This window comes from Cryptomeria japonica, chromosome 4, assembly GCF_030272615.1.
Source record: "Cryptomeria japonica chromosome 4, Sugi_1.0, whole genome shotgun sequence".
Taxonomy (NCBI): Eukaryota; Viridiplantae; Streptophyta; class Pinopsida; order Cupressales; family Cupressaceae; genus Cryptomeria; species Cryptomeria japonica.
The window spans coordinates 451,595,908-451,605,774 of NC_081408.1; positions in this window are offsets into that span (position 1 = coordinate 451,595,908).

Consider the following 9,867-nt stretch of genomic DNA (forward strand, 5'->3'; position numbering starts at 1 on the left):
AATGAAATTCCATTTCATCATTTAAGTTGGAAATGAAAATTTCCACTAATTCTTGCTCAGGTAGATGAAGGGAGCATCTGCTAGACACTTATCTCCACCGTTGTAGGAAAGTTGAGAACAACTCCCCTGGTTTTTGTTTTGTGTTGCACAAATCTGCCATGGTGACGTCGTGTTCTATGTTGTGTGCATAATGAGCAATAAATTTTTGGACCAATTCTTCAAATGTTCTAATACCACCCAGTAGTCGTGAAAACCATTGTGTGGTTGTGCCTCCCAAACTTTGAGGAAAGAGGTGCATCGGATATGTGTCCTCATAGGCCACCTCTAAGCAAGCAGAATGAAATTCTCGCACATGGTCCCTAGGATCTCCTTTGCCTCTATATTTTTCAAATTTGGGTGTTTCGAACCCTCGTGGAAAAGGTGGCATAAGCATGTTCCTATCAAATGGATATGGGAAAATGTTGTTAAGTGAGAATCGATTGATCTTCACACCACTGTTTAGTTGTTGGGCGATATTTTCTACTTGTTGCCTCAACATGTCTATTTCTGAAGGAGGAGGAGGTGGAGGATTCCCTTGATTATTAGGGCCATAGCAGAAGTAGTTTGTACCTCCTCCACCATCGTGATGGCTATGTTGCTCGGATGTTTGTCATAATTGTGTTGTATCAAAATTGGAGGAAAGTTTGGCACCCTCTTGAGCGAGTCTCAAGAAATGAGCATTGGCATTGTTTCTAAGAATTTCATCAAAGAATCTGTTGAATTTTGGATTATGTTGTGCTCTTTCCAATTCTTTTGGAGTGGGAGTGCTGGGATCTTCATCATTAGTGCCTCCTCCAAAGGCCTCATGAAAATCATTGAGGTTTTCGTCCTCCTCTTCAATTTTTGGTTGTCAATTTTTCATTGCTCTTGTTTGAGCCATGGTTTGTGAAAAAAATGACTATGAGGTGGTCTTCCAAGATTTTGAAATGGTGAGGGCGTGATGAAATGGTTGATGGAAGACAAGTTTTGTGAAATGTTTGGTGGGAGATAGATCTCTAATACTGAAGGTTGGATGTCAACAGAGTTCTTTGTGAATTGCTTTTGTGTTTTTCAACAATTTTGATGCAATGAGGTATAGCAAGGTTTGAGATGTGTTATAATCCAAGCTACCTAGTAATGAGAGGATGCACTCATAAACTAGTTTTAACCTATCTAGATATGTAGAAATGCCTCTTAGGATGATTGATCCTAGATGTAGAGACACCCTAAAAGTGATTTGTTGGTTTGTTTAAGCAATATCTGAAAGGACTAAGGACAAGACCTCTTTGTGTTGAGAGTTGAGTGAATTTGTGATGTTTGGATGTGAAAGTGGATAGGATATGTGCCTCAATAAAACTCTTCTTTTATGAAGGGGGTTTCTACTTCTTCCTCTCTTACAGGGGTTGGTGGTTCCTCTCAAACTTCGTTGTATGTGATACAAACTTTAGGAAAGAAAGTGGGATTGATCTTGCCCCCTTTGTTATTTTGATAGTCAAAAGCTCTATACTGAGTGAAAGCTCTATTTCTCAAAGGATCTTTGTCAAATTCGTTGGATTTTCCCTGAAGGTACAAGCGCATATGACGTAAGAATACTCTATGTGAGAGAAAGAGTTGTCTATTGATATAGAGAAATTTCCTTTTCTTGATAAGGGCCCTTGAACCAAGTTGTCTCTTTTTTAACTTAGTCTTTTGATGAAGACTTCTTTTTCTCAAGATATGAGTGATGGTCATACAAATGATCAATGTTGATGTAGATTTTTTGGATGGATACTTTGTTTCAATTGTTTTGAATCTTTTGACAAGAAAACATGTCAAGCACACAAGCACATAGTTTTGCCCCTTTTTAATAAAGGCACAACAGGTGTGGGTCTAAATCAACCCAATCATGAACTTTTTGACCCTTATGTATGTATGTTCCCAGGCCTAAAGTCGGCCAAATTTTTACTAGTCTGAAACAAGACAAAGACAACTCAAACACTTTTTATCCCTAAGGTAATGGCCAATTGCGATATTTTCAGCCCACAAGTTGATATTTCTTCGAATTTGGTACTACATACCTTATGTATCCCATCGTGGAAGGTAAGGATGTGATATACTAATTTTTGCACGAGCATAACAAATAGGTCATCCCTATGATGGGGGAGTCACCACTTTCATCAAGCTACAAGTAGCCTTTCAAAAAGCCCTGTTTCTACTCAAGGAAATATGTATGGTGAGTATCTTGGGAGCAAAACCATCTATGCTCTTGCACTGAACTTTTCACAAATATCCTCAATCAATAGAACAGGTTGGCTTCTAAAATAAGAGGTGTCTAGTAATGTTCGATGTCTTTGGACGTAAGTTTATTCTGCAATGACTCACTTAAGAGCCTTGTAACTCACGGCGGGGCTCATATGTCCTTTCGGCAAGTTACATTGTAGGAACAACTACACCCAAGGCTACAACTTTCGCTCTCACTTGATTTCTATAGCAGCTCAAAGGTCATTTCAAGAGTGATGCGTCTCTTGGTAGGCCTCTCTTAAAAATATAAAATTTAGAGCGTTACTAACACTTTTCTCTTGCACCTAGGACCACGAGAGCCAAGAGAGAGGATAGTGTGTGTTAGAACTAAGACCACTCTACAGATTTTCACAAGCGTGTCAAACACAAAAGATACTTGTTCTTTTTAACCTTTTTATTGCAATGTGATCTATTTGCTACTTGGAGATGTTGCTCCAACAAATATGGTGTTCTTTTTAGCCAAGATAAAAATTGTTTTGGACACTTGACAAACTAAAAATAAACCCGATCAACAAAATGAAATCATGTAGCCATTGTAGCAAAAAAATGTAGATGTGAGGTTCTTTTTATGCACCAAACTGAAAAAAGAAGTGGATTTTAAGTGCACCAAAAGAATGAAGTTGATTTTAAATCCCTTTGCCTGAAAACAAGAAAGATGAAGTTTGTTTTAAGCACTAAAAGTAAAAATGAGATTTATTTTAGTTGCACCAAAAAGACTATGAGGTTCATTTTAATCCTTTTATTTAAAAAACATGAAAGATTAATTTTGTTTTTAAGCACTAAAGTAAAACTGAAGTTTATTTTAGTTGCACCAAAAAGACTATGAGGTTCATTTTAATCCTTTTGTTTGAAAAACATGAAAGATTAATTTTAAACTCAAAGACTAAAAAAATGTTTCTAATTTAACTCCTCCAAAACCTGCAACAAATTGTTAAACCTGCAAAAAAAATCACTCAAAAGGTTAGCTAAGACGGTGGGCTTGACAAGCCTAAATTTTTTATTTTTCTTACAATTTTCAGCTCTCTATTTGTTACAAAAGCGCTAATCTACCAGAAGATAGAAGCTCTAATAGAATTTAAAAGCATTATAACAAACCATAGAAGCGCCAAAACGAACTAAAATCACTATAACAAATAACATAAACGCTAATGCATTGCAAAAGTCCTATACTAAACACCCAAAAGCACTAAGATAGAACAAAAGAGCTATAACTCAGAGAAATCAGAGGTGTTAATTCGGGACAAAAGTGCTATTGCGCACGACGAAAGCACCAAAATGCTATCCTGTGAGTGAAAATCTCTGTAATTTCAAAAAAAAGTTAAGAACCAAAAATCAGAAGGTTGCGTGTTCGATTCACGTTGAGTTCACCAAATGATGCAAGGCAAAAGGGTCACAAGGCACAAACACAATTTTCAAATGTTAGTAGATTAGTTCCAACCAAAACTAAATACAAATGAACTCAAAAACATTAAGATGCATAACAAGAGAGATATAAAGCAAACAATAAGAAGCATACATAAACGAAAAAGAGAAAGAAGACTCCCCAAGATGCTCCCAAAGAGGCTCATAGATGTTTCTCCCTTGTTCCCCTCCTCTCCAAGTCGCACATGAATGTAGCTCTCAACTTTTAGCACTATCCATGGATGTCATATGAAGATTCAAGATGGTTGTAAAAATGAAAAACAATTGCTTATGCAAGTGTAAATGATTTGCTATGAGAAAGCTCCTAATTAATGTCTATGTAAATCTTAGTATAATAACAATGCAAAAATGCTTCCTAATCCTCTCCCTGAGAAATGAGGTCCTTTTATAGGGTAAAATTTTGATTGAATGGGCTTGTGAAGGGCTAGGATTGATGGGTTTGTGATCCATGTGATGGCTTTCAACCCAATCCCATGATGGAAAGTGTCAACATGAGATGGCTTGAGAGGAGAGGGAAGAAGAATTAAATGCTTGGGATGACATGAAGGTTACCCTAGGAGGGTTTGGTTAGGCTTGAGTTAGTGGATAAAGCTTTTTATCCAATGAATAATGATTGTATCCAATGGATAAACTCTTGTACAAGAGTTAATGGAAATAACCATGGTCAAAGAAATAAATGCTTGAAGAGACCCATGAGTTAAATGAGGGTTGAGTTAGAGGGAAAGATTCTAACCATGTGGGAAAGTTGAGTTAACCATTAATGGTTATGTAAGAGCCATAAAGGCTTTAAAAGACTTTGGGGGTTAACTTGTTGAAGAATAAAAGCCTTTAATGTACTTCAAAGACTTTGAGGAATTTTTGAGAAGTGACCTTTGTTTGGGAATGTGCAAATGATTAGAGAGGGGGATTAGGCTAATTAGAGGGGGGTTAGAAGAATCTAGAAGGAAGTTGGAAGAGTGTAGAAGGAAGTTAGTGAGCAAGTGGGTGAGGATAAAAAGGGATTTTAATTAAAATAAAATTCATTTATTTCAACTAAAATTGTGCAACTTGCATTTGTAGGAGAATGCAAGTGGGAGGGTTTTAGAGATTTAAATAAATATTTATTTATTTAAATGTGGAGAGGGGTTAATTAAACAAATATGCTTTATTCATTTAATTAATTGTTAGAATATGGTTTAATGAATTAAATTAAATAAATTGAATAATTTATTTAATTAATAGAAGAAGAGGTTTAAGATGAGTTAATTAAATATCAATTTAATTAACTGTTGATTATGGTTAAATAATCAAATAAATACTAAATATTCATTCAATTAAGTGGACAGATTTGGGTGTCTACACCAACAATACGGAGGAAACATAGAGCATGGCTCAATTTGTACCTAGACCATACAATAATTTCTTGAAAAATGTAAAGACAGAGATCATTTCTCAATCTACTGACCGAGATTATACCCTACCATGTGTTAATTTTAGCAATTAGATTGACAATGATAAACAAAAAACAAAAAATGCACACAAGTCACAATAATACCTTGGGAAAACCTCCCTCTTGAAGGTGAAAAAACAACAACAATTATCTCAGTTTATATTAGATCAAACACAGTAGCACAATTACAACATTCCCATGCTAGGTCAGACTTATTTGAAATGTTATGACCTTGACAATCCTTCAAATGCAAATTGTTGTCACTGTAACTTCATTCAACAACACTAAAAATGTTCACTCAGCTTGGAATACAAATTTGCCAGCCTTTAGATAGATTTAGAAACCCTAGGTGATTCACCTAATCAAGAGATAATTCACTGATCTCTATCAGGAGTAATCACTGCTTGTATCAAAAGTAGATTATTGCTTATAACCAGAAGTAGTTCACTAATAATTGATTGTGATTTGATCTCAAATCACCTTTCATATATAGGCGACTTTGTCTTCAATAGGCCTCTAGTCAGCCTTACATATTTTGGCACCAAGAATCGTAATTACATTATGAATTACAAGTTACACATATAGGTCAGGACCTATTGCAAGTTACATCATATTTACAAGTTACATAAATCACCCCAAATGAGGCTAGACCAATACATTACAAGTTACATCATCTTGCATAATTAATATGCCCATTTAGGGCTAGACTTGAATCAGATCATAACACCCAACATAAGCATTAATTTCTTGCCCTTTATCATGACTAAGGTGGAGAATCCACTTAGCCTTCTAATCATGCTAGGTCGGCCCTAGAAGGACCTAACCTAGCCACAACAATACTCCCTCTTAGCTAGGGAGGAGTCCTTCTCAATATCCAAGTCACATAGTGACAACCATCATGGCTACTCCCATGAAAAAGCAAATGAACACAACCACCAAGGATACTCCCATGGATGATGTTCACCATAGATACTCCCAGAGGGTGAACAAGCACGAGTGCTAAGTCATGGAATTTCTTCCATGACATCCACCATACGTACTTGCAGAGGTTGGATCCACCATGCCTACTCGCAGAGGGTGGAAGAGGTCTTTCACCTCAAACTTCTCCCAGAGAAGAGTGCATTACCACCATACCTACTCACAGAGGGTGGTTCCACCATACCTACTCACAGAGGGTGAATGATACAACTTAATGTATCACTAATGTTGAGACTCCCTCTCAGCTAGAGCTTTGTTCTCCACAACTCCAAGCTTGTTTCAAAAGTATTCAAACTTTACTCGAGCAAGAGGCTTGGTGAGAACATTTGTTGTCTGCTCATCAATATTGATGTTTTAGCTGAATAACATTCTGTTGCACCATATCTCGAATATAGTGATACTAAATTTCCACATGCTTTGATTTGTCATGAAACACAGGGTTGACAAAAAGCTTTACACATCTATAGTTATCACTATGGATAACTATAGGCTCTCAAGGTTGTCCAAACACTCCTGCAAAGAGCTTACGAAGCCACACTGCTTCTCGAGATGCCACACAAGCTACAATATATTTTGCTTCTGTAGTACCCAATGCTATTGAAGACTATTTCCTGTTGTACCAGGAAATCATGGGGAATCCCAAACTAAAACAAACTCTAGAAGTAATTTTCCTAGCAGTGACACTTCCCGCCCAATCAGAGTTAGAATAGCCTTCCAAGGTAATGACTGTATTGGTGGAGTATTTCAAGCCATAGCCTATTGTGCCACACAAATATCTCAAGATATGTTTGGCTGCAACAAGATGAACCTGCCTTGGTTCACACTTGAACTCGCTGAGAGCACTCACTGCATAGAAAATGGTAGGTCTAGTGTTAACTAGATACATCAAGGATCCAATCAATTGTCCGTACTTAGTAGGATCTGCAAAATCTAAATTAGCTGTAGATTTACTCAATTTCTTCAAGTCAGTCTCCATAAGAGTAAGCACAGGCTTACAATCTAACATTCCAAATCTCTTCAAAATGTCAATAGTATATTTTCCTTAACTTAGAATAATTTCATTAGGTCTTTTCCATACTTCTAACCCTAGAAAGAAATGCATGAGACCTAAATCTTTCATTTCAAATTCTAAAGTCAATTCTTCTTTGCATCTAAGGATGAGATGATCTTCACCAGCTAGAAATAAATCATCCACATATTAAACCAGAATTAGCATTTCACCATCAAATACTTTGAAATAAAGGTTAGGATCAACATCATTCTTATAGAAACCTAAGCTTACCAAATACTTCTCAATTCTTGCATACCAAGCATGAGGGGCCTGTTTAAGACCATATAGTGCTTTCTTTAATCTATATACATGAGACTCTTTCTCATGGATCACAAAACCTTCTGGCTACTCGATATAAACCTCTTATTCAATGAAACCATTTAGAAAAGTTGTCTTTACATCCATCTGATGTAACTTCCACCCTTTAGCTGCAACAATGGCTATGATGGTTCTAATAGAAGTGTATCGAGAAACAAGGGCAAAGGTTTCTTCATAATCTATGCCTTCTTTATGGCAAAATCCACATGCTACTAATCTAGCTTTGTATTTCTTAATACTTCCATCAACAACATGTTTAATTTTAAACAACCATTTGGAAGATACAACTAACTTACCTTTGGGTCTAGGAACAATATCCCAAACATCATTCTTGATGATAGACTGATATTCCTCATCCATAGCATTCTTCCATGCTTGATGGTTCATGGCTTCTTCAACGCTGGATGGTTCTATCTCAATGATATTGCACATTAATGCAACATAGTTGGAGAACTTATAAGGACTCCTACTTTCTCTAAAAGTACCTCTAGGAGCTGCAAACTTTTCTGTCTCCTGAATGGTGTTCCTTACCCAAAAGGGTCTCTTCTTACTCACGATAATGTCTCTAGGCCCATCGATAGAATCCATAGGCTCAGTTGGATCATTATGTTCTATAGGTTCAAAAGAGTCCCTCTGAATCTCAGTATCATGATCAATATCCATGTTTTGATTATCATTAACTTCATTATCAATCTCTATAATGGAAACTTTAGATCTTTTGTATGCAATATTTTCTTCAAAAGTAACATCTGTACTAACCTCAATATACTTCTAACCTAGAATGTAAATTCTCAAAGCTTTAGAGGTTTCATTGTAGCCCACAAGAATCCCTTTCTTGCCAGAAGGTTCCAACTTGGTTCTCTTCTTTTTAGGAACATGGACATATACTGGACTCCCAAAAATCCATAAGCGATTGATATTAGGTTTGATCCTTGAAAATGCTTCTTTTGGGGTCATATCCTTCAATACATGGTTAGGGCATCTATTATGAATGTATACAAAAGTCCTAGATGCCTTGACCCATAGGAAAGTTTGTAGATCCTGATCATGAACCATTTCTTTCGCTACCTGAACTATGGATTTGTTCTTTCTTTCTGCAACCCCATTTCGCTGAGGGTTGTAGGGAACACAAACTCCCTCTTGTTCCTTGTCTCAATACAAAAATCATGAAAACTACCCGAGGTGTATTCACCTCCATTGTTAGACCTTAAAAATTTAATTCTTTTCATAGATAGATTTTTAGCTAAGGCCTTAAACTCTTTGAATCTACCTAAGACTTCATCAGATTCTTTTGACTTTAGAAAGTAAATCCAAGTTTTCCTAAAGTAGTCATCTATAAAGGTTACATAATACAAGAATCCACTTGGAGAAGCAATAGTCATAGGTCCACATAAATCAGAATGAACAAGAGCTGATTTTTCCTTAGACCTACTTTCACTTTGACGGAATGGACTCTTAATGTTTTTACCCATAGCACAACCTTTACATGTATCATCATGAATATGACTAAGTTTAAGAATACATTTAACCATATTCTCAAGTGTAGGAAGGGATCAAAAATGGAGATGACTGAGCCTTCTGTGCCATAGCTCACTTGACTAAGGTGCTTCATGAATGAGAGCTCGAATTGCATGTGTTGAAAGCTTATATAGACTTTCATACCTATTCCCAATGACACGAGTTGATTTGATGTTGTACTTCTTAGGCCATGCAAGAACTCTTCCCTCAGAAAATGCAATTTGATAACCTTTATCTTCTAGAGTAGATATGGAGAGAAGGTTTCTTTTGATTCCTGACACATACAAAATATCACTGAGGTGAGGAGAAATTCCAAAATCTAAATTAAGAGAAGAAGTACCAAAACCTCTTATAGAATATCGTGCATCATCACCAATAACCACATGAAGGTTAGACTCCTCCACCAATTTGAGAGGTGCTCTCGATATCCAGTGATGTGCCTAGATGCACCACTATCAATCAACCATGCATCACTGTCTGTAGGAACATTGCTTGACAAGGCAGAAATGAAGAGAAAGTCTTCAACATTCTTTTGATTTGAAACTTCATTTATGTTTGCTCCTTGTTGTTTTGGTTGATATAAGCAATCCTTTGTGTAGTGACCAAACTTGTCAAATCTAAATCACCGGATGTGGGAAAGATCCTTTCTCTTCTTCTTTGAATTAGGGGCAACATCAAGCCTCTGATCTATATTCCTCTTGAATTTTTTCTTCTTCCAATAGCCTCCTTTCTTCTTGATGGACTAGGCAACAAGAACATGATTGCCTTCATGACTATTCTTGATAACTACTCTTGCAGTCAGTCTTGATTCTTCTTGAATGCAGTCAGCCCTTAATTTGTCAAACTTAGGAAG